The sequence below is a fragment of the Globicephala melas genome, chromosome 3 (assembly GCF_963455315.2).
Source record: "Globicephala melas chromosome 3, mGloMel1.2, whole genome shotgun sequence".
NCBI classification, from domain to species: domain Eukaryota; kingdom Metazoa; phylum Chordata; class Mammalia; order Artiodactyla; family Delphinidae; genus Globicephala; species Globicephala melas.
The window spans coordinates 35,992,011-36,011,885 of record NC_083316.1 but is presented as its reverse complement, the minus strand read 5'-3'; the positions used below and the strand labels follow the sequence as shown (position 1 = coordinate 36,011,885).

At 39.6% G+C, this 19,875-nt stretch overlaps 1 protein-coding gene across 1 annotated transcript in view; it reads right to left on the bottom strand.

Moving 5' to 3' along the window:
• NNT (nicotinamide nucleotide transhydrogenase) overlaps positions 1-19,875 on the bottom strand; it is a 259,323-nt gene that overhangs the window by 6,824 nt on the left and 232,624 nt on the right. The gene's annotated exons all lie outside the window — the stretch shown is intronic.

Genomic DNA, 19,875 nt, shown 5'->3' with positions numbered 1-19,875 from the left:
CACCATACAATGGGTGTCACTTTACACTTATTTCCAGCTACGTAAAAAGGGCTCTTCTTACTGCCTGGCAATTCTCATTTCCCTGGTCCATTCACTGTCCTACTTGCCCAGAAATCTATTTCACACTTCTCTATTCAAACTGCAAATACATCCTCTGCCTCCTCCCCCTCAGCTCTGGGCTTTAGTTCCTATTTTACTGAGAAAATAGAAGCCATCAGAAGAGTAACTTCCATGTGTCCCCCCCACCGCACCTACCACTCTGCATACCCTGCCTCCCTGCCTGTTAGAATCGGTGAACTGCCCATGCTCCTAGCAAGGACCAACTCTTCCATGTTTCCATGGTTCTCGCCTGCTCTCACTTAATCAAGGTCATGGCTTCTGCAGTTGCTCCTACTCACCTCTGCATTACCAGTTTTCCTCTCCACTGGATCCGAAATCTTATTTCATTCTTTTGAAACACTTCCTTCTCTTGGCTTGAGACGTCACTCCCTTTTGGTTCTTTTTCTACTTCAACGGCCACTCTTACTCTGTCTCCTTTGCTGATTGTTCCTTATCTTCCAAAACTTTAAATGTTAGAGTACTAAGACCTCTTCTGTTCTCTATACTCACTCGAAGATGAGCTCAAGTCTATAAATTCCATCTATACCCTTATGACCCTCAATCCCAATGTCTCCCTAAACTCCTGCCTCTTATATACAGCATTTCCATCTAGATGATTAAAGGCATCTCAAATTTAATATGTCCAAAACTGAACTTTTGATTTCCGACCCCAAAACTTACTCCTCTCCAAATTGTTCTCATTCCAATAAATGGCAACACCATCTTTCTTCTCGTTCAGGCCAAAAACTTTAAAGTAATCCTTAACTCTTTTCACTCTATCAGCAAATCTTATTGGCACTATCTTAACAATAAGTATAGAATGTGACCACTGTTCACTGCCACTGTTAACACACTAACTGGAATCACCGACATTTTACTGAGAGATGACTAGCCTCCCAGCTGGGATCCCTGCTTCTGTCTCGGGTCCTCTTCAGTCTGCTCTCAACAGAATAGCAGAGAGATCTTTTTAAAAATATAAGTCAGCTCTTCCTATTTCCCTTCCCTTTTCTTTCCTTCCTTATCTTCCCATCCCTAGAAATTGGGTCCTAAAGCCATTAGGAAAAGCAAAGCAAGGTAGGCTCCCCCTAGTTGGAGGAGCTATGGTAGCTCAGAATAGGGTATCATAGCCTTGAGCGCAGTAAGTAGTATCCACATAGGAGGGCTTCCTGTGGTGGGAAGTCAGAGCCTTACTGAGGGGAGGACTGAGGGGAGGAGGGCATCCATAGACAGGGGTGGCTCGGGGTAGGGAATCACGGGCCAAGCAGCGTAAAGAGAGGATCAACGTGGGAGAGCAGTCTTAGCTCAAACAGGGTGAGAAGGACATCCATGCAATAGGGTGGTCTGATATGGGGTGTCCAACAGAGAGGTGTCCTATGCAAGATGAGGAAGGAGTCCACATGGGTGTGGAGGGGATGGCCAGGGATAAGGCATTAGGTTCAAGACACGGAACAGGGGGAGGAGGACCTTCACAAGGAAAAGTGGCCAGGGAGTATCAGAGCCCAAGTGAGGCAAGAAGGATATCCAAACCACTACTACTGTCTGGACACTAGAGTGTGTCCATACAGGTGAGTGACCAAGTGCAGAGGTGAAAACCTAAGCAGGATGATGAGGATGTCCACACACAGAGGTAGCCCAGCAGGGGGAAATAAGGATCTGAACAGAAGAGGGTTCCATGCAGGCAGGCAGCTAGTTGTGGGTGTCAAAGCCCAAGCAGGGTGAGGAGAGCATTCACATAAGGGGAGCAGGTGCGTATAACATATTGGAGAACCAGTGTGGTAAAAAGAGCATCCCCTGGGACGGTGCCCCAGCAGCATTAGGAACCTGGATACCTACAGCGGGATTGGTCACGTTAGTAAATATATTTAGGGTAATGTGAGCAAGTTTTCTCATTGTTGAGTTACAAATGTGGAAAGAGAGAAAAATAGAACCCCGCTAGAATGGGGATGGAATATTGGTGTGAATTTATGGTTTTCAATATATAAAGAGAAATAAATATAATTATAAATATGTATGTGGTTGTGTGTATATACGTGCATGTATGTAAATGGCTAGATTTTTAACAATGAAATCAAGCAACGAACTATTTCCAAGTAACATATCTAAAACAGAAGGGCATAGAAAAGTTGAAAGTAAAATTATCCCAAAAAGGTACACCATGCAAAAACTAAAGAGGAAATCAAGAACCAAATTTTGAAGAACTTTATGTGACACACTAAAGACTCTGGATTTAACCACCATGATGGGTTGGGTATAAGAGGTACAATCTAGTTCTTGAACAAGGTACGTTCATGGGTGAGAAATTCACTCCCTGTGGCAACTGGATAACTCAAAGAGTGTTTAAGTTGAGATAATAACTGTAAAACTTTAATCAAAGAAGTACAGCTCATTCAACTGTGAAGTGGTTGGAGTATTTCTTTTCTGTCTGAGGGAGGCCCGTTGACTGCTCACACAATCTAGCACAAGGCAGCATTATGGTGAATTCTCCAAGCCCAGAATCTTTTTGTTTCTCCAGAGCAGCATCCCAACAGGATCCTAGAGTTCATCAGACTCGGGGAAATTTACTCTGACACACTTACAAAATCCCGGTTTATAAAACCAACATGCTGATTCATCAATATTTAATGAGGAAAAACACTCACGGGTCAGGCCGACCAGCGTATTCTCTCCGTGTACCTACATCAGAAGCCGTACCGTAAGATGATCTAATGAACTTGGAATTTATGTGGTTTTTCTCTGCTCCCTTCCCTTACTCCAGATCCATTTTTCTGCCCTTCTTTGCTTTGCACTATATCCAGAGAGGCTGGCCCCCATGGCCTGTACACACGCCCTTACCCTCCTGGCCAGAGGCTTCTGTTTGGATTCAGCTACTGAAAGGCACCAGCATGAAATTAGAGAGTGGGAAAAGGAAGAGTTGGGATGTTTCTTCCTTGCTCCCTCCTTGCTTGGTTCCATTTGTCTGGCAGAAGTCTCATCCCTCAAGACCACAACTGCCACTGGGAATCTCAACATCTGTGGTCCAGCTCCACTCTCTCTGGGCTCTGAGCCTGGAAACACCACTTCCTCCTCCAGGTAGGTAATAATTTCCAGTTGTTCTAGTCTCTGTGGACCACCTCAGTATACACTGTCTGATCGCTCAACCTGTTCACACCTCTGTAAGTCTCTTCATTAGAATTATCTGAGCTGAACTGCATTTCCTGCCATTTGAATGAGTGACAGAGCATTCCTGAAACACCAAGCATTCTCATATTCTACTTAGGGTGACCTAGGGTCTCAATTTAAGCAGAACTGAGGTGGGATTCAGTACTTTCTGTTTTCCAGTCAGGATGAGTTGGTCACCCTAATCCTACCTGACTTCACCATACCTGCTTACCACACCTATATGATTATTTATTTAATGTTTTCTTGAAATGGGTTCATTTTGTTTTCTTATTAGTTTTAAAAGAAACTTTAAATCACTGCCTGAAATAGAACACTAACATCATTTGCCTTTGATCAATTTAAGAAAATATATTATAGAAATAAAAGTAAATGGAAACTAAGCAATAATAGTAAATTTAACTAGAAACTATTACTACCTGTGAAGGAAGTTTCTAAGCCTGAGGCCTGCTCTCTCTATACTTAAAAGGAAGATTAGTATCAGGCATTAAAGACATACTAGCCCCAAAATTAAACTTTCTGCTTGTTGTATCAGAACATCTGGTAGAAATTTTAAGTGGATAACATTCTCACCACACAAGTCTACATTATTTACGAACGTACATACATGACCTACATCATCTTGACTATGCCCAGTGGTATGTGCTCCATCCTTCGGGAGACAACAGTTTAAAGGATGATCAAACACCTAACAAAGTCAGGCTCTACTACTCTGATGGCCCAATCTCCACAGTAGATATAACCAGCAGACTAACTGGGTGCTACATTGGCCTGACAGGACCTACTTTACCCATCAGTGGTTGCTTCTGACTTTATTTCTATGAATATAAGCCCTATTCTAATGGACAAAGCTTTTTCTTTGAATCCAGTAATTCTTTTACAGGAAATAGTCAAATCTTTTAAGTCACAGAACAATTCGGTCTCTTTAAGGTAACTTTGTAAGTCTATGTTATAGTATGCATTTATTACACATTTTAACTCAGAATACAATCTTATTTCCTTCCTTTTCATATTTTTAGGTCACTTACTGTTACATTCATGTTCTACCTATAAATACAAAATGCTCTGGCACCTTGTTGGAGTGGGAGTGGTAGGTATATGAGCTGTGGCCAGCCCTAACATCATAGAAGAGAGGACATTAGAGCTCAGGCTATCAAGATTAAGATGTTTCTCTAGATGGAGAGTGGAAGCAAAGTTAATCTAGGTAGAAGGAAAAGCATGGGAAATAATAAGTAATTCTACCCATTTCATAGAGTTGTTATGAGGATTAAATTAGATAATATCCTTAGACCAGTGGTTCTCAACTGGTAATTTTGCCCCCCGCCCAGGGACATTTAGTAATGCGTCTGGAGATATTTTTATTGTTATGACTAGGGGAGGAGGGGAGGCTGCGACTGGCATCTAGTAGGTAAAGGTCAGGGATGCTGCTTAATATCGTACAATGCACTGGACAGCCCCCCACCACAAAGGCTTTTTTGGACCAAAATATGAAAGGTGCAGAAGCTGAGTATCGCTGACTTAGCCTAATGCCTGGCTTACAGTATGCATTCAGTAAATGTTTCCCAAAAGAGGAGGAGAAGGAAGATCTGGAGGAGGGATGGTGTTGTACAAAGGAGATGAGTTCACTGCAGCTGTTTTCTGTTACGGTGAATGCCAAGCCATCATGACCTGCTGTCATCAAGTGCATTCCCTAATCTCAGCCACCAGCTGTCTACCTACATGGACAATTGGTCATAGGGTGACTAGATAAGAAGTACAAACTGGTAAGCCCTTGAAGAGCAGTCAAGCACCAGACCACAGTGAAGTTTTATAAAAACAGAGAGAGTGATCAAACCTCCCTTTAACTCTAACACACAGCCACCATCCCCCATCCTGTGAACACGTGTCTCAGGCCTGAGAACAACAAATGGCAAGACCCAGTAGCCAAGGCTGCAGTTCATTTGGTCCACCAGCCTTGAAATAGTGAATCATTACAACTCAGATCTGGTGGACCAGACATGTTTTTAAAAGGGACCATAGCACACTATTTAAACAGGTCTTGCATATACAATCTGGGAGGCTTAAAGACTTCTGATGAACTTTCAATCCAAAGGATGGTGTGGCAAAGCTAAAAATGGCTGGGGACAAAAACAGAGAACGCCCTGATGAGTATATAGCATCAGTGATAGTGCAGTCTTGTTCAAACTAAGCTTCAGCTAACCACACTTTGGCATAACGAAATACAGAAGTGAGGCTCTGCCAACAGAGCTTGAGCCGCAAACCAAAGAGCAATCTGCATGTATACATGATGTGGGAAGAACTGCTTGTCAGATGTTGGTTTTTCTCAGCCACAGCCTCACAGGCAGTGGTATCATCTTCAAATTATGAAGGACAATTTGATTCTTTAACTGTCCAGGCATGAAGAGAACTAAGGAAGCATAATGCCCTGTGTCGACAAGTTAATGTCTCAGCAGGGAAGACCAATTAGGAAATGTGTCATTTAGGGTGCCGTCTATACCTCCAGAATCAACTCAAACAATGTCTTTGTTTGAACTGACATCTCAGTAAATGCTGAGGCTCTGGAGTCAGACAGAACTGGGTTTGAATACTAGCACCACTGTTCACTGACTATGTAATCTAGGAAAAGCTATTTAACTTCTCCAAACGCCAATTTCATCAACTCTAGAATGAAGATGATAGCTACTTAGCAGAGTTGCAGTGAGAATTCAATGTAATACTTCAGGTAGAATTCCTACCACCACACCCAGTACAGAGTAACTCTTTGGTAAATACCAGATGCCTGTGGCCATCATCTTATGTTCATATATCATCCCCTACATTTGAGAGCAAAGGACACAGGTCCTATCAAACATATCACATGTTAATAACTGTGAATTGGGGCACCGGGGTCCATACACACTAAAAATAGAACTGTAAACAAAAACTCTGACTCATGAATTTGTTCATGATTCTTCCTAAAAGTGGACATAGCCTTTCTTCAGTTTTAATATATCTATTCGAATGTTTGTCCTTCCATGGTTTTTCTCACATCTGTATTGCCACTATTTTGACAATATATATATATTTCTTTTGAATAATTTCTTCCTCATATATTTGTCTATCTTTGCCATGATACTGGCCAACGATTGTGGCAACCTTCAGATACCTGTCAGCAACAGATGCTGCACTAGGAAAAGTTTGCTATCAGTCACTGCAATTGTTCAGTCTCAGAAACTATAACGAGGAAATAAAACCATCTTTTCCTGAAATTCAGAAGTTAAGCTATCCCAAACACCACACATTAGAATACAAATGCCTCTATTGAACTTTAAGCGACAGTCTGCTCTCAAAATAAGTAATTTGGTAAAATATAAGTCAGTTTCATAGATAGAGGCAGAGGAGGAATAGGTTAGAATACCAGAATGAGAGAAAGGAAGGAAAGGGCGTTAATGTAATTAAATTGGTATTTCCCCGAATTGTTTTGTGACTGGGAACTTATCAGTCTTCATTAGTAAGTGAAAAATGATAAGAAATGTCATGAAAGTTAACATTTTTTGAGGGTTTACTATGTCCCAGGCACTGTTCTAAGTCTTTTACATATATTAAGTCACAGTAATCTTATGAAATGGAAACCACGGCACCCTCGTTTTGCAAGATGAGGAAAAGGAAGGTTAGAGAAGTAAAGTACCAAGATCACACAGCTAGTAAGTGGCAGATCTGGGGTTTAAACTCAAGCAGTATGAATCCAGAGCCTTCCCTTTTAACTTCTACACTTTTAACTTCTAATACCTCTAAATGGAAGTGAAGGAATATTGCCTATCAGACACCATTTAAAATCTAGTCAACAACCCATTTCACAAAATAACATTATGAAATGAAATGATACTGTCATCATATAACAATTTAAATGGTTTTACTTCCAGCCAAAGATTAATGTTGTATTTTAAGGAGAGTAAGGAGAATTTTTTAGTTCCCTAGACTTGGACAATCAGCCCACAGAACATTCAGAATTTGGTGATTTAATGATCTTAATGCACAATTTTTTTTCTCCCTAGAGCTTAACATTTTTATCAGAAAGGAAGATGAGATTTTTCTCCGAGTAGTCTAACAACTGTAAAGAGCTGTCTTAAATTTTTCTAATTTTTTATTGCCTTATTCTATTTAATTCACAAGTTTGTGTTTCCCCTTAAATGAATAAACCATGAACTCAATCTTTTTTCTCATTAGCTCATAAGCACCATCTAGTGAAGAAACAGAATAACTGCAGAATGATTCTTCCTGGTGAACAGGATTTCATCTGTACTAATAAAGCCTAAGTTAGCACCATTTTATATCACTGTTCTCAAACAGAAGATTTGTTAAATGCAAACATTACGGCTAAGGTTTAAAATATGTATTTCAAGCTTTCTTGTTTTAAATTTTTAGAAATGAGAATTAGCTTGCTTTGTATTTCCAACTCCACTGGCCTTTCTGCTACTGTTGACTGTATGTCCTTAGACAGCATTTTAAATGGCACATTTTACAGTACCAATAACCCTGGATGGTTTTTGAAATATGTTTTTCCATATCAGCCCATGTTCTGCTTTTTTCCTCCTTCTTTTCATGTATCACATTATGATTTCTTAAATACATTCAGCTAATCATTTATCAAGGACAATCTCTGCCCTCCACGAGCCCATAGTCTAGTAAGTACAGACTTTAGGGAAACAAAGTATTACAGGTGTTATGATAGAGTATAATGTAGTGTAGAATCACTATACTACAATTAATCAATTCTAATCAGAAGGGTCAGAAAGAATTGGCTTCCATTTTGCAATTTCCTCAGAAGGCAAGGAACACATCTTATTCTAACCTATTCTATGCTATAGAATTCTAATCTATTCTAACCAACTCACCACATTAACCAAAGCTCTCCATTACGTCTATAAAATATATTGACTCATACTCACTGCACAGTGAATGCTTAGGGCTAGAAGGCTTTCTAAACACTCATGAACATCTGTTCCTACCAGCTGAGTTGGATGCTTAACAAGAGGCAGTTGGATTTTGTTCCAAAATATGTTTATGCCAGTTTTAGTTGTAGTTACACAATATTAACTACACAACTTAAATAATTACTACATCAATCAATCAAATATAAGTTCGAAAACTGCTGTCCAATTAGGTAGGAGTTAGACAAGTGTAGACGATTGTGGGGAAACAGAACATTCTAGAAGAATTCTGCATTCAAATTGGTTTGAAGATGTTTTTAGATTCTTGCCCTAATTTTTTAAAAAACTTGGAAATCTTAGCTGATACTTATGGGTATATTTTATGCAAGAAAGACAATGCACGGCATTCCTAGGATCTCGAACTTTAAAAGGAAGTAAACATCATAAAAGGATTCATAATCAAGAATAGTATTTTAAAAGTGGCACAGAGGTATAAGAAAGTTGTCAAAGAAGGTAAAATATAACATGAGGTCAAGATTGTGGAACAATAGAACAATAAACTAGGCTCTTTAAATCATATTTAGATAAAAATGAGAGCATGAGAGGTGAAAGTCTTCGAACCATGGTAGCTGATGCCATAATAACAAGGAGCAGAGGCAAAGTTGATCTCCTCGAATCCTATTTTCCATTCTTCTATGTAAAGTATATTGAACTTTAGCTGGAAAAGGTAGAAGAGAGACTTTATAAAGAACCTCCTAACTTCTCTACAATGTGCCCAAATGGGACTCGTACATACTATATCCAAGTATAAATTCAGAACACACCTTGAGATTAATGACTCTGTCGTCAGCCATCTTTGAAGAATCGGGAAAAATGCTACCAGACTGATCATGGGCAAATATATTCCTTACCTTCCAGAAATGGCAAGAAGTTGATATTGAAAATGATGGATTGGAAATATACTAATTGTCCTCAACAACATTCTGGAACAAATTATTAAAATCTCAGACTATAAGCATCTAAAAAGGGAACAGTGTTGAGTGTGAATCATGATTAGTTCATAGGAAACAAACGTTACCAAAACTAACCCGTAACTATTTTTGTATGTTTATTAAGTTAGTCACTTCCCTATTTCTCTGTATTTTTGGAAAACATTTAACAAAGCTTTTAAAGATACGCTTCTGGACAAAAAGTGAAGAAATGTGAGTTCAATAGATTTATTGCTGTTTGTACTTTAAATGTCCTGATTAACAAATCAAAGTCACTCTCTTGGAGAAGAGTGTGTAGCATGTGTTGTCCTGTTTCGTCCTAAGCCCTACAAAATAAGGAAAATATTTTTCTTCTCAATGAATTCGATGAGAAAATTGATGCCATACTTGCAGGTGACACAAAGTTCACCTGACTCAAGTTCCTGATCCCCAAGGATAGAAAATAGGCCCAGGGACTTCCCTGGTGGTGCAGTGGTTAATAATCCGCCTGCCAATGCAGGGGACATGGGTTCGAGCCCTGGTCCAGGAATATCCCATGTACCGTGGAGCAACTGAGCCCGCGAGCCACAACTACTGAGCCCAAGTGCCACAGCTACTGAAGCCCTCATGCCTAGAGCCCGTGCTCTGAGACTAAGAGAAGCCACTGTAATGAGAAGCCCACACACCACAACAAAGAGTAGCCCCCACTCGCTGCAACTAGAGAAAGCCCACGCACAGCAACAAAGACCCAAACACAGCCGAAAATAAATAAATAAATATTTTTAAAAAAGAAAATAGGCCCAAATAAGTTAAAAAAAAAAAAAAGTAAAGAAGTGTAAATGGGAGAGAAATTAATTATCAGCAGCCTGTGTAAGGAAAGGGTTAAGGATTTAGTTAAGTTCAATATAATAAAAATAAGTGTCAAAGAGGTAATGTGCTCACAGGCTAAATTAATTACAGTAGTTACAGTAGTAGGACCCTAAAAAAGGAGACATTTTCCATACTGGCTGGTCAATGGTGTCAAATGTTAGAGATGTCCAAGAAAATGAGTTCTGAGGTTTACATTTGGTGATAAGGGCATCATGGTTGACTTTCAAGAGAATAATTTCTGCTAAATAATTAGGGTAGGAACCAACAACAAAGGTTTTTGAGGCCTAAAAAGAGTATGAGCAAAAGTAAACTACCCACTTGAGAGCCTGACTGGTAAAGGAAAGAAAATAGCATTTAAGTAGAGAAGATAAACTAGTATTGGATTAACGTTAAGTTCTCTTGCTTTAGAGAACTTTGCTAATTTTATGCAATTGCGAGCAAAAACCAAAACTATAATTAAAACTGAGAAGCAATATTAGTTTCCTTAGATTATTATACAGCTTCAGCTGTGCTCTGCCCCTAATAATCCATATGGTTTTGTATCTTATTTTAATTTTACATGTATTATATAAATAAGCATATCAGAAAGACTAGTTCTAAGGTAATATAGAGGAACTAGAAAATAGTTTAGCAGAAATATTGGGCTAGTATAAAGAAAGGAGGAGTCTAAACTGTGGATGGAAAGGCAATTTTCTGCAAAAATTTGATCAGCTCTACTGTAAAGAATCAACCTCTACAGGAAACATGGACTAGCATGAAATAAAGAAGTTCAGAAGATAATGGAGAACTCAGATAATAACAAAAAGGAAAGCCAGAAATAGAGGCAGGACAGAGAATCTGCCCAAACCAGACTAGACAACAGCCTTCATAACTTTCCAGTAAAGAAGGAGAAGTAGTTAACACCAGAACCACGATGTGCTTTTGTAGTCGAATTATTTGTAGCCTGTTGTATGGCTATGTATGCATAAGTACATAACAAGATCCACAGCTACAGTATTAGAAAGAAACAAAGAGAGAAAGAGAGAGAGAAAGAAAGAGAAAGGAAGGAAGGAAGGAAGGAAGAGAGGGAGGGAGGGAGGGAGGAAGAAAGAAAAGGAAAACTCAAGAAGGGCCTGCACTTAAAAACAAGTAGTTCATATTCTAGGAGTGATCCTTCTCATGGCACCATGTCAAAATGACAGATTCTGTATTTCTAAAAGGTGAAGAAATCTTTCGGAAAAATTGACTCTGCCAAACACATGCATGATGTTAAGCGAATGTCAAACCGGTACATTAAACTGTACTTCTTTGCTTCTTTGTTTAGAATCCCAAAGAGTTCACAAATTACAAATAGTTCCCAACTTACCAAGAAGTTGTTTTCTAAAAGTTAGTTGGCAAATGGCTTCCCTGGTGGCGCAGTGGTTAAGAATCCGCCTGCCAATGCAGGGGACACAGGTTCGAGCCCTGGTCTGGGAAGATCCCACAGGCCGCGGAGTAACTAAGCCTGTGAACCACAACTACTGAGCCTGCGCTCTAGAGCCCGGGAGCCACGACTACTGAGCCCACGTGCCACAACTACTGAAGCCCACATGCCTAGAGCCTCTCTGTGCTCCACAACCAGAGAAGCCACCGCAATGAGAAGCCTGCGCACCGCAACAAAGAGTAGCCCTTGCTCACCACAACTAGAGAAAGCCCGCACACAGCAACGAGACCCAACGCAGCCAAAAATAAATAAATAAAATAAATTTATAAGAAAAAAAAGCTAGTTGGCAAATCAGTTCTATGACAGCATAGTACTGTGGTTCAGAGTGGAGCCAGACAGCCCAGGTTCAAATCCTGACTCCACCACCTACGTAATTAATTGAACTCTGAGCTCCCACATCTGTAAAATGGGATACCTACTGAAAGGATTGTTCTGTTGTGATTAATGAGTTATTACATTGAAAATCTTTAGAATCATGCCAGGCACATAGGGAGTATTCAATGAGTTTTAGCTGTTATTATAATTAGCACAGTTGTAGGAACAGAAACACAGTTAAGTAGTTCCTAGAATAGGAGGCTCATAGGGCTGTGGTTAAGGGAAACGACAGGAGAGAAATATGTCACCAGGGGTTTGGTAAATTTCTATACCTTCCCATATGTGTAAGAGGAGACTTCTCTCTGGGTTACGTGTCCCAAAGTGTTTAGCAGAATACATTTAAATTCCAAAGAACATGTTAAGCAAAAAATAAATAAATAAAAATGCTTAATTAAATTTAAAAATTCAGTGATCAGATGACAATGGGAAATGCTGTATATTATATCCTTTCTTCTTGGAAATTTACAGCACATATCAGTCCTGTGATTAAAAAGAGAAAACTACCATTGAATTTTGTTTAATCCAGCATTTCTAAACTTCTATAACCATAGAACCTATTTTTCTCTTACCTGCCATTCCCATCACATTTTGGGAAATGCTTCCCATGGTCAATTACTTCCCAAATATTCTAAATTGAAGAACAAATAGCAGTTATCCCTAAAGAAATAAAACTGGAGGCTTTTGACTCAGAGCCCTCAAAGAATTATAAAAATGCTATTCATAGTGGAATATTGGTTAAATCATGATTGCTCTTCTTTTTTTTTTTTTTTTTTTTTGCGGTATGCGGGCCTCTCACTGTTGTGGCCTCTCCCGTTGCGGAGCACAGGCTCCAGACGCGCAGGCCCAGCGGCCATGGCTCACGGGCCCAGCCACTCCGTGGCATGTGGGATCTTCCCGGACCGGGGCACGAACCCGTGTCCCCTGCATCGGCAGGCGGACTCCCAACCACTGTGCCACCAGGGAAGCCCCATGATTGCTCTTCTTGCTCAACCCATTCAAAGTCAGAACAGCAATGTTAAAATAAAACATAAAGCTCCAATACTTCCTTTTTCTGCTCATATTAGTAAGCCCACTCTAAGCATTTTTTCTGTTCAACTTAATTATTACAGACTTTAATGAAGATAAATCTGAGAACTGCAAAGTGTATTAAAGCATTATAGTTCTGACTTATTGTGATCATTTCACAGTGTATACAAATATAGAATCATTATGTGGTACACCTGAAACTAATGTTATATGGCAATTATACCTCAATTAAAAAAGCATTATAGTTCTTCCTTCATAAATCCAAAATTGTTTAATTATAAAAGAAAAGGAAGCTTTTAACTAATATTGCATGGAAAAACAAAAATAATTTTTATGGCAGCCCAGTGATGTTTTTACAATGCATGCTAGTACTCATGTCAGCTCTTACTAGTTTTCTTGCTTCTGGGAATGTTTTTATCCATGGGTTAGAATTTAAATGAAGAGGCATTGTAAGGGAGTCCACATTGCTCTAATAAGTCTTAGTTTCAGTGTAGCGCTCTTAGCTTTTATTTCCCCTCTTGAAATATCTCATGGAGCTTTTAGAATGCCATGTGCCTGCTTTCTTGCCCACAACAGTAACGAAACACCCAGTTCAGGCACAAAAATTTCTAAAGTACAGAGGTAAGAGAAGATTTAATTGTTCAGAATCTCAGTTCATTCATTCATTCATTCATTCATTCAACAAATATGTATTGAATATGTTCCAGATGTTAGAATATATGCTAAGTATTGATGATACTACAGTGGGCAAAATTAGACAAGATCTCTATCCCTTTGGAGCTTATAGTTCCAGGAGGTACAAATATAATTACGTATATAAAAAAGTTGAATTAAAATTTCTCTGAAGAAGAGATATTTGGTTCTATGCGTACATATAACATGAGAACTGATTTAATTGGGGGTTCTGGGACACTTCCCTAAGAAAGTATCAATGGAGTCAAGAGCTGAAGGAAAAGTCATAGTTAACTGGATGGCAAAATCAGGGGAGAGCCTAGCAGGCAGGAGTAAACATGTGGGCAAGGCCCTCTGGCAAGCAAGGGCCTGGTAGCAGTCGCTTTCCTTTAGCCCTTTCTTGGGAAAGGAAACTAACAAACTAATCCTGGCTCAGTAGTGAATGACAAAGAATAATGTTATGTGTCCAGATAGCTGCATGTTCATCATTGGAGATGTAAAAGCTTAGCGGGAAAATCATTATTTAAATAATGTTGAAGATTCAAGCACCAGGACAGACAGATAAGGAAGATATTCTGGGGTAAGCAGGGTTTCCAAGTGTCTCCCAACTCATGCTGCCTAGAAGAATGACCATTATGCTTCCACAGGAAAAGGGGAAGTGGAGACAATGGAAAGAAATAAGGAATCCAAGGAAGGGGTAGAAAAAGGAACAGTCAGAACTAAGTTAATGCATAGTTTAAAAAAAAAAAAAGGGAACCAAGTTTGCTCTTAATGCTTTGTCATAGTTTCTTTCAGTGTTCCACAGCAGTGTAACCAACCACATCCAAACAACAATTTGTTATTTCACAGAATTCTGTTTGTTAGACATTCTGGCAAGGTTCAGCTGGTGGTTCTCCTGCCCCATGGATGTAGCTCATGCAGCTGCCTTCAGCTGGTAAGTCCAAGACAACACCAATCCTCCAAGACTCTCTATAAGTTGCCTCTCGTGATTCAGCCCAGCTTCTTTATATCAAGGCAACAGGCTCCTAGGAGGGAACTTTCAAAAAGGCCAAGCCCCAAGGCACAGGCACTTATCAAGACTCTGTCTGCACGTCACTCGTTAATGCCCCACTGCCCAAAGCAGAGTCAGAGAAGGACTGATCCCCACATGCAAGAATGAGTGCTCTTTGAATTCCTAAAAATGTTGTATTTCTCTGTATGTGAGCATATACTACACCAAAGCATCACTAAAAATATTTAGCCTTGGGCTTCCCTGGTGGCGCAGTGGTTGAGAGTCCGCCTGCTGATGCAGGGGACACGGGTTCGTGACCCGGTCCAGGAAGATCCCACATGCCGCGGAGTGGCTGGGCCCATGAGCCATGGCCGCTGAGCCTGCGCGTCCGGAGCCTGTGCTCCGCAACGGGAGAGGCCACAACAGTGAGAGGCCCGTGTACCGCAAAAAAAAAAAAAAAAAAAAAAAAAATTTAGCCTTCTCTTTTTATCAAATGTTCAAACATTCTCCCCCCACACCCCCACTGTCTGCCACAAAGAAGACAGATTTTACAAGTGTTTTAAATCCCCCATGGTAGTAAATGATGTCCTCTGGAAAAAGGAATCATTCATTAGGAGAATCACTAACTGAATCTACCATTCAATCTGTTTGTAAAAGGTGGTGAAATGTGATTCACCTAATTTTAATATTTGTTAGGAGAAATGGTTGAAGTCATTAAATGAGATGTTTTGATCATCATAACTTCAATGACTTATGTAAGGAACATATTGTGAAAAATCCTAGGAATGTTATTTTTATTTTACTTTTGCTTGAAAGCAGCATAAGGAAAGCAAAATTGGCAAATGGCTATTTGTCAAAAAGCTTATGGATAAAATAGGAACCATGACATTATTGAAACAACCAAGCACCCATAATTTAAGAAAAAAAAAAAGTGACTATTTCAACAGTCATGACGCCCAGCCTCCTCCTCACAAATAACCTAGAAAATACTAGTCCTCTAGCACAAGTTTTATTTAAAACATTAATAGCACTCAATAAAAAAACTATATCGTGATCCACATTGGAAGAGAATGACTACCTTTGAATTTTGATTCCGTTAATTTTCACATGCTTTCTCCTCCATTTAAATATTTACCTGTTCCTTCCCTGTGTGCCTAATCATCTCTCATTTATCTTCCAGAACACTTCTCTGCAAATGCTCACCAGAATTTCCTACTCTTCCCCAGGCAATGATTCTCTTCTATAAGCTACCTCCGTAACTTATACTTACAGAGAAGAGGCCAAACCAAGTCAATGGTGGAGGGAACAGAATTCAGAACATTTCAAGTATAAGCAATTTCTCACATCATCTTCTAATCTAGAAAATGTCATTACTGCTACCATTAACTCTTTTTATGGCTTCTTTTACTTTGAATTGCAACTCCTTACTCCACATCCCTTCCAAAAATATCATGCCAATGATTGATTCTTCTCTCCTTTGACATTCCTTACCTCCATATTTGGAATCTACAGTAGTTTGGCTTTCACCCATCTCATGAAATGCTCCTTTGGTCTCTCTCTTCCCAGGGGTTTTCCTCCCCATACCACAGAAGTAAATGGTCCCCCATGCTCAGTGACTCTTCTCACGCTCTGTTCCACCTTGACAAGCCCCTCTCATCCTCAGGCTCAGGTACTCTGGGAACACCTATTACGCTAAGCTCTTCCTTATTGCCCCATGTTCTCCCTTGTAGTCTATTGCAAGTGGTAGCATGAAAATACTAAATCATGGCAGCTTTAAATAGCCGTGATTTAATATCTTCTTTGTTTTGCTCAATTTCCTGCAATTCCATGGGGGGAAAATACCATTCCAGAGGCCCAAAAGCTTATGCATAAAATAGGAACCATAACATTATTGAAACAACCAAGCACTCATAATGTAAGAAAAAAATAGTTAATTGAAAGAAAATATGGTTCTTGTTGTTCCATCTGCCACAGGGTAATTACAGGAAGATTGCGATGCTCTGTTTTCCAATTTCACCAGTTCAAAATTACAATTAATAACATACACAGGGGCTTCCCTGGTGGCACAGTGGTTGACAGTCTGCCTGCCGTTGCAGGGGACACAGGTTCGTGCCCAGATCCAGGAAGATCCCACATGCCGCGTAGCGGCTGGGCCCGTGAGCCATGACCGCTGAGCCTGCGCGTCCAGAGCCTGTGCTCCGCAACGGGAGAGGCCACAACAGTGAGAGGCCCGCGTACCGCAAAAAAAACGAAACAAACAAATAAAAAGTATTTAAATAGTTTCTAATGATGTGGATCTTCCCTTTCATGAAGGGAAGCTATTTTTGTTTAACAAACATCAACAGGGTGGATAGTGGACCTGCCGGCTGTCAGCCAGATCTGGGTTTAAGTCCCACTCTACCATATGGCAGAGTGCACTGAAAACCCTCAGGATGTTGATAGGAGGTTGTCTAGCACAAAATGAGCATCATTAACTAATAGCTACTGTTACTATTACCCACTCACTGAGCTACTAAAGTGAACTATAAGGCAGAGTCTTGCTATCTAGAATTTTTTTGTAAAAGCTAAGATAAGCTTCAAGATAATGAGTCCTAAATACTGAATAGAAGTCAATTGTAACACACATAAAAATGCACCCCCCCCTCCTTCTGCCCTGCATGGTAATATATTTATTAAAATAGCTTAATTTACCAAAAGGTGACACACTCCAGAAGTGTAATAAGCAGGACCAAAAGTGATTCATTATGTAGAAACAGTAACATCTTTCATAGTGACACTGCTATCCAACTATTCAATCTGGGTTCATCACTAAAATCCACCTTTGTTGCTACTTTCACGGACAGTATTCTGGGTGAGACGCATTACAGCAAGGACCAAAGCCAGTATAGGTACTCTGAAATTCTTATGTATACAGTATCCTCATAAGATTTTTTGCCATAGTCTTTAAATGTTCTATTAGTCTCATTTACAATGATCATTCTAATCTTTATGAGACCATGTTTCCAAGTTACTATAATTCTACCCAACACTAATGAAGCAGTTATCCCCAGACACAAGGGTGTGGACCTGAAGTATGCCTAAGCTTCCATGCCCATATATATCCCAATGGGACAAAACCACAGAGCTAACTATAATTTGCAAGAATAAAATTTTCCATGAATCAGTAAAGCCCTGAAAGCTTTCAAAGGCCTTTTCTAGAAGGTGTGATTTCTGAAGCATAGCATTCCAGTAAACTTGGAGAGTAGTGACGAAACATTCTAAAGATAAAGCCATGACATTCTGTTTCATCCCTCTGGGGAAAAAATCATCACCCTGCTGACATAATTCAGAGGAGTTATGTATTTAGTCACACTTTCTCCCATTTCTCTGGAGAGCTTTAGATGTGACCTTTCAGTTCTAACCCTGTGTGTGCAGTAGAGGACTAGAATCGCAAGGTCTGAATAGAATTAACCAGCACAAGACTCTGCTGTACTGGTTTACCCACCGTATTATACTCCGGAATGCGCACTCCCTAACTGGGAGAAAGAAGCAAGAAAAAAACCAAGGCTGGTGGATAGCAACTCACTGGCATTTGAAAAATCAGTTCCAGGAAAGGACTGGTTTAAATCAAAGTTCACAGGCTAAATGTAGTCCTATACCTTACTGTAGAAGTTTCCAAGTTCTGCTTTTCCTACTGTAAACCAAAAACAAAGTAGGAGGATGGGGGAAAAAATGGCCTTATTTCAATTCCTAAATGACTCATTCCATGGGGTTTTACTATCCTGTACATCAGATCACATTGCTGCTGTGTTTTTCATCTTCCCAAATGCAACAGGAAGGAGAATGAGAAAAAGTTTATCAGATATTCCTCTTCCATCTTTATAGTAGAGGAAACAGGAGCGCCCTTGGCCCCCTGCTGAGTTCTCACTCCCCTTTTCACTTCTCTCCATTGCGAGGGGAAGGAACTGGCCACCATCACCTCAGGTGTCACCTGCATACCCCAAATCCACATCCCCTCCTCAATTCTTCTCAAAGTCCATGACAACCACTTCTGGTCCCTGCCAGTCCACTGCTGCCACATGGACTTCCCCCTGAACTCACCAGCACCCTCTCCGTTCCAGTGCCTTCATGTCTTTGTTACTCACAGTGACCAAGACAATGCAGCCCAAGCACCCAGTTCTCTGAAGAAGTTGGTCTGTGAGTGAAATTTGAAATATCCAGGGGCAAACTGGACTCCATATCATTTAAGCAATCTTTCCATTAGTATTATTCTTCACAGATGGCTTTTGCAAAGAACTGATAAGCAGAGCTCAAGGCTGTAATCTTTGGCAAGAATATGAAGTACAAATATTTCATATAGAACAAGGCAGTCATATGTTTTGACAATCAACATGACTGAGATCCAATATGGTTTTCCACTCTTCCCCCCAATGAATTATCTACTATGATCCAACTGTTTTTTCCTACCACTATCTTAATCATTATATGTAACAGTTTCAAATATTGGTCATTCTAATTACTGTCTCATCATCTATATCACTATTTTACCAGCATCCGAAAGATCTGCATCCAGACTTACAGTATATACCATGTTAAATGTCTATAATTACTTAAATAGTGAAGAAAATAGTTCAATTCCTCAGCCCAATACATAAGTCTAAGAAATAAGAGTTTAAGAACAGCAATCTTGAGTGCTTTGAAATTCAAATGTTACTATTTTTGCTGCCTTAGTAAATCAACACTTCAAAAATTTCACTTAAAAAAGTTTTTTTTTTTCCTCCTTGTTAATTAACCTAATTCTTCTTTCCCTTGAGAATCTAAAGAGCAGCTGGATTATGAAAGTTGCTGCCACTGGAGTGAAGTTTTGGGTTTGGGTTTGTTTTTGTTTTTTACATTCTGCCCCAGTAATATTTGTTGGCAAAGACTCTCAAAAACTGGCAAGAGCTATAAATTAGATATCTGAACTATTCTCCCCTATCTATACAAAAGAGCTGTCCAACTTTCCAGTACTAAAATGCCTTAATTAAAAAGACTTATGCCTTAGGGGACTAGAAAATTTGCCTCTAAGTCAGATGAACATATGGGTTATAAGTTATTAATTATACAAACTAAGGCTTTGGGATCAGATAAATTGAATTAAACCCTAAAGCTAAATGATACATAATATATCCCATATTTGTGTTGGATAGGAAAACAGTAAAATCTGAAAGTTAGGGTAATGACTTAAATGGAATCAGAAAGGCCAAGGCCCACCTTCCAGATTCATTACCAAATACTTAAATGATATTCACTGGCTCAGGAAAAACTGAAAGTCTACTGCATGAACAGATTAGTCCTCTCTATTAGTCTCTCTATTACAACCCTAGA